The following is a 6218-nucleotide window of genomic DNA, read 5'->3' as shown; positions in this document are numbered from 1 at the left end:
AGGTGCCCAAGCAATTTCATGCTAGAATCATCATCCGGACGCCAAAATAAACTAAATACAGCAAAAGATTTGAGTGCACAACGTTTGGTTTAGATTTGACAGCCATAATCAGCAATTGTGTACATTTGAGCTGAATGTGTCAAAATCTTAAAAATTAACAGGTGCCCAAGCAATTTCATGCTAGAATCATCATCCGGATGCCAAAATAAACTAAATACAGCAAAAGATTTGAGTGCACAACGTTTGGTTTAGGTTTGACAGCCATAATCACCTTTTTATTGCTTTAAATGCGTTTTTAGCGCATGATTGTACATTTGAGCTGAATGTGTCAAAATCTTAAAAATTAACAGGTGCCCAAGCAATTTCATGCTAGAATCATCATCCGGATGCCAAAATAAACTAAATACAGCAAAAGATTTGAGTGCACAACGTTTGGTTTAGATTTGACAGCCATAATCAGCAATTGTGTACATTTGAGCTGAATGTGTCAAAATCTTAAAAATTAACAGGTGCCCAAGCAATTTCATGCTAGAATCATCATCCGGATGCCAAAATAAACTAAATACAGCAAAAGATTTGAGTGCACAACGTTTGGTTTAGGTTTGACAGCCATAATCACCTTTTTATTGCTTTAAATGCGTTTGTAGCGCATGATTGTACATTTGAGCTGAATGTGTCAAAATCTTAAAAATTAACAGGTGCCCAAGCAATTTCATGCTAGAATCATCATCCGGATGCCAAAATAAACTAAATACAGCAAAAGATTTGAGTGCACAACGTTTGGTTTAGATTTGACAGCCATAATCAGCAATTGTGTACATTTGAGCTGAATGTGTCAAAATCTTAAAAATTAACAGGTGCCCAAGCAATTTCATGCTAGAATCATCATCCGGATGCCAAAATAAACTAAATACAGCAAAAGATTTGAGTGCACAACGTTTGGTTTAGGTTTGACAGCCATAATCACCTTTTTATTGCTTTAAATGCGTTTTTAGCGCATGATTGTACATTTGAGCTGAATGTGTCAAAATCTTAAAAATTAACAAGTGCCCAAGCAATTTCATGCTAGAATCATCATCCGGATGCCAAAATAAACTAAATACAGCAAAAGATTTGAGTGCACAACGTTTGGTTTAGATTTGACAGCCATAATCAGCAATTGTGTACATTTGAGCTGAATGTGTCAAAATCTTAAAAATTAACAGGTGCCCAAGCAATTTCATGCTAGAATCATCATCCGGATGCCAAAATAAACTAAATACAGCAAAAGATTTGAGTGCACAACGTTTGGTTTAGATTTGACAGCCATAATCAGCAATTGTGTACATTTGAGCTGAATGTGTCAAAATCTTAAAAATTAACAGGTGCCCAAGCAATTTCATGCTAGAATCATCATCCGGATGCCAAAATAAACTAAATACAGCAAAAGATTTGAGTGCACAACGTTTGGTTTAGATTTGACAGCCATAATCAGCAATTGTGTACATTTGAGCTGAATGTGTCAAAATCTTAAAAATTAACAGGTGCCCAAGCAATTTCATGCTAGAATCATCATCCGGATGCCAAAATAAACTAAATACAGCAAAAGATTTGAGTGCACATCGTTTGGTTTAGGTTTGACAGCCATAATCACCTTTTTATTGCTTTAAATGCGTTTTTAGCGCATGATTGTACATTTGAGCTGAATGTGTAAAAATCTTAAAAATTAACAGGTGCCCAAGCAATTTCATGCTAGAATCATCATCCGGATGCCAAAATAAACTAAATACAGCAAAAGATTTGAGTGCACAACGTTTGGTTTAGATTTGACAGCCATAATCAGCAATTGTGTACATTTGAGCTGAATGTGTCAAAATCTTAAAAATTAACAGGTGCCCAAGCAATTTCATGCTAGAATCATCATCCGGATGCCAAAATAAACTAAATACAGCAAAAGATTTGAATGCACAACGTTTGGTTTAGATTTGACAGCCATAATCAGCAATTGTGTACATTTGAGCTGAATGTGTCAAAATCTTAAAAATGAACAGGTGCCCAAGCAATTTCATGCTAGAATCATCATCCGGATGCCAAAATAAACTAAATACAGCAAAAGATTTGAGTGCACAACGTTTGGTTTAGGTTTGACAGCCATAATCACCTTTTTATTGCTTTAAATGCGTTTTTAGCGCATGATTGTACATTTGAGCTGAATGTGTCAAAATCTTAAAAATGAACAGGTGCCCAAGCAATTTCATGCTAGAATCATCATCCGGATGCCAAAATAAACTAAATACAGCAAAAGATTTGAGTGCACAACGTTTGGTTTAGATTTGACAGCCATAATCAGCAATTGTGTACATTTGAGCTGAATGTGTCAAAATCTTAAAAATTAACAGGTGCCCAAGCAATTTCATGCTAGAATCATCATCCGGACGCCAAAATAAACTAAATACAGCAAAAGATTTGAGTGCACAACGTTTGGTTTAGATTTGACAGCCATAATCAGCAATTGTGTACATTTGAGCTGAATGTGTCAAAATCTTAAAAATTAACAGGTGCCCAAGCAATTTCATGCTAGAATCATCATCCGGATGCCAAAATAAACTAAATACAGCAAAAGATTTGAGTGCACAACGTTTGGTTTAGGTTTGACAGCCATAATCACCTTTTTATTGCTTTAAATGCGTTTTTAGCGCATGATTGTACATTTGAGCTAAATGTGTCAAAATCTTAAAAATTAACAGGTGCCCAAGCAATTTCATGCTAGAATCATCATCCGGATGCCAAAATAAACTAAATACAGCAAAAGATTTGAGTGCACAACGTTTGGTTTAGATTTGACAGCCATAATCAGCAATTGTGTACATTTGAGCTGAATGTGTCAAAATCTTAAAAATTAACAGGTGCCCAAGCAATTTCATGCTTGAATCATCATCCGGACGCCAAAATAAACTAAATACAGCAAAAGATTTGAGTGCACAACGTTTGGTTTAGATTTGACAGCCATAATCAGCAATTGTGTACATTTGAGCTGAATGTGTCAAAATCTTAAAAATTAACAGGTGCCCAAGCAATTTCATGCTAGAATCATCATCCGGATGCCAAAATAAACTAAATATAGCAAAAGATTTGAGTGCACAACATTTGGTTTAGGTTTGACAGCCATAATCACCTTTTTATTGCTTTAAATGCGTTTGTAGCGCATGATTGTACATTTGAGCTGAATGTGTCAAAATCTTAAAAATTAACAGGTGCCCAAGCAATTTCATGCTAGAATCATCATCCGGATGCCAAAATAAACTAAATATAGCAAAAGATTTGAGTGCACAACGTTTGGTTTAGGTTTGACAGCCATAATCAGCAATTGTGTACATTTGAGCTGAATGTGTCAAAATCTTAAAAATTAACAGGTGCCCAAGCAATTTCATGCTAGAATCATCATCCGGATGCCAAAATAAACTAAATATAGCAAAAGATTTGAGTGCACAACGTTTGGTTTAGGTTTGACAGCCATAATCACCTTTTTATTGCTTTAAATGCGTTTGTAGCGCATGATTGTACATTTGAGCTGAATGTGTCAAAATCTTAAAAATTAACAGGTGCCCAAGCAATTTCATGCTAGAATCATCATCCGGATGCCAAAATAAACTAAATACAGCAAAAGATTTGAGTGCACAACGTTTGGTTTAGATTTGACAGCCATAATCAGCAATTGTGTACATTTGAGCTGAATGTGTCAAAATCTTAAAAATTAACAGGTGCCCAAGCAATTTCATGCTAGAATCATCATCCGGATGCCAAAATAAACTAAATATAGCAAAAGATTTGAGTGCACAACATTTGGTTTAGGTTTGACAGCCATAATCACCTTTTTATTGCTTTAAATGCGTTTGTAGCGCATGATTGTACATTTGAGCTGAATGTGTCAAAATCTTAAAAATTAACAGGTGCCCAAGCAATTTCATGCTAGAATCATCATCCGGATGCCAAAATAAACTAAATACAGCAAAAGATTTGAGTGCACAACGTTTGGTTTAGATTTGACAGCCATAATCAGCAATTGTGTACATTTGAGCTGAATGTGTCAAAATCTTAAAAATTAACAGGTGCCCAAGCAATTTCATGCTAGAATCATCATCCGGATGCCAAAATAAACTAAATACAGCAAAAGATTTGAGTGCACAACGTTTGGTTTAGGTTTGACAGCCATAATCACCTTTTTATTGCTTTAAATGCGTTTTTAGCGCATGATTGTACATTTGAGCTGAATGTGTCAAAATCTTAAAAATTAACAGGTGCCCAAGCAATTTCATGCTAGAATCATCATCCGGATGCCAAAATAAACTAAATACAGCAAAAGATTTGAGTGCACAACGTTTGGTTTAGATTTGACAGCCATAATCAGCAATTGTGTACATTTGAGCTGAATGTGTCAAAATCTTAAAAATTAACAGGTGCCCAAGCAATTTCATGCTAGAATCATCATCCGGATGCCAAAATAAACTAAATACAGCAAAAGATTTGAGTGCACAACGTTTGGTTTAGGTTTGACAGCCATAATCACCTTTTTATTGCTTTAAATGCGTTTTTAGCGCATGATTGTACATTTGAGCTGAATGTGTCAAAATCTTAAAAATTAACAAGTGCCCAAGCAATTTCATGCTAGAATCATCATCCGGATGCCAAAATAAACTAAATACAGCAAAAGATTTGAGTGCACAACGTTTGGTTTAGATTTGACAGCCATAATCAGCAATTGTGTACATTTGAGCTGAATGTGTCAAAATCTTAAAAATTAACAGGTGCCCAAGCAATTTCATGCTAGAATCATCATCCGGATGCCAAAATAAACTAAATACAGCAAAAGATTTGAGTGCACAACGTTTGGTTTAGATTTGACAGCCATAATCAGCAATTGTGTACATTTGAGCTGAATGTGTCAAAATCTTAAAAATTAACAGGTGCCCAAGCAATTTCATGCTAGAATCATCATCCGGATGCCAAAATAAACTAAATACAGCAAAAGATTTGAGTGCACAACGTTTGGTTTAGATTTGACAGCCATAATCAGCAATTGTGTACATTTGAGCTGAATGTGTCAAAATCTTAAAAATTAACAGGTGCCCAAGCAATTTCATGCTAGAATCATCATCCGGATGCCAAAATAAACTAAATACAGCAAAAGATTTGAGTGCACATCGTTTGGTTTAGGTTTGACAGCCATAATCACCTTTTTATTGCTTTAAATGCGTTTTTAGCGCATGATTGTACATTTGAGCTGAATGTGTAAAAATCTTAAAAATTAACAGGTGCCCAAGCAATTTCATGCTAGAATCATCATCCGGATGCCAAAATAAACTAAATACAGCAAAAGATTTGAGTGCACAACGTTTGGTTTAGATTTGACAGCCATAATCAGCAATTGTGTACATTTGAGCTGAATGTGTCAAAATCTTAAAAATTAACAGGTGCCCAAGCAATTTCATGCTAGAATCATCATCCGGATGCCAAAATAAACTAAATACAGCAAAAGATTTGAATGCACAACGTTTGGTTTAGATTTGACAGCCATAATCAGCAATTGTGTACATTTGAGCTGAATGTGTCAAAATCTTAAAAATGAACAGGTGCCCAAGCAATTTCATGCTAGAATCATCATCCGGATGCCAAAATAAACTAAATACAGCAAAAGATTTGAGTGCACAACGTTTGGTTTAGGTTTGACAGCCATAATCACCTTTTTATTGCTTTAAATGCGTTTTTAGCGCATGATTGTACATTTGAGCTGAATGTGTCAAAATCTTAAAAATGAACAGGTGCCCAAGCAATTTCATGCTAGAATCATCATCCGGATGCCAAAATAAACTAAATACAGCAAAAGATTTGAGTGCACAACGTTTGGTTTAGATTTGACAGCCATAATCAGCAATTGTGTACATTTGAGCTGAATGTGTCAAAATCTTAAAAATTAACAGGTGCCCAAGCAATTTCATGCTAGAATCATCATCCGGACGCCAAAATAAACTAAATACAGCAAAAGATTTGAGTGCACAACGTTTGGTTTAGATTTGACAGCCATAATCAGCAATTGTGTACATTTGAGCTGAATGTGTCAAAATCTTAAAAATTAACAGGTGCCCAAGCAATTTCATGCTAGAATCATCATCCGGATGCCAAAATAAACTAAATACAGCAAAAGATTTGAGTGCACAACGTTTGGTTTAGGTTTGACAGCC

The sequence above is a fragment of the Festucalex cinctus genome, unplaced genomic scaffold, assembly GCF_051991245.1.
Source record: "Festucalex cinctus isolate MCC-2025b unplaced genomic scaffold, RoL_Fcin_1.0 HiC_scaffold_23, whole genome shotgun sequence".
Taxonomy (NCBI): domain Eukaryota; kingdom Metazoa; phylum Chordata; class Actinopteri; order Syngnathiformes; family Syngnathidae; genus Festucalex; species Festucalex cinctus.
Note: the sequence above shows the minus strand (reverse complement) of the source record.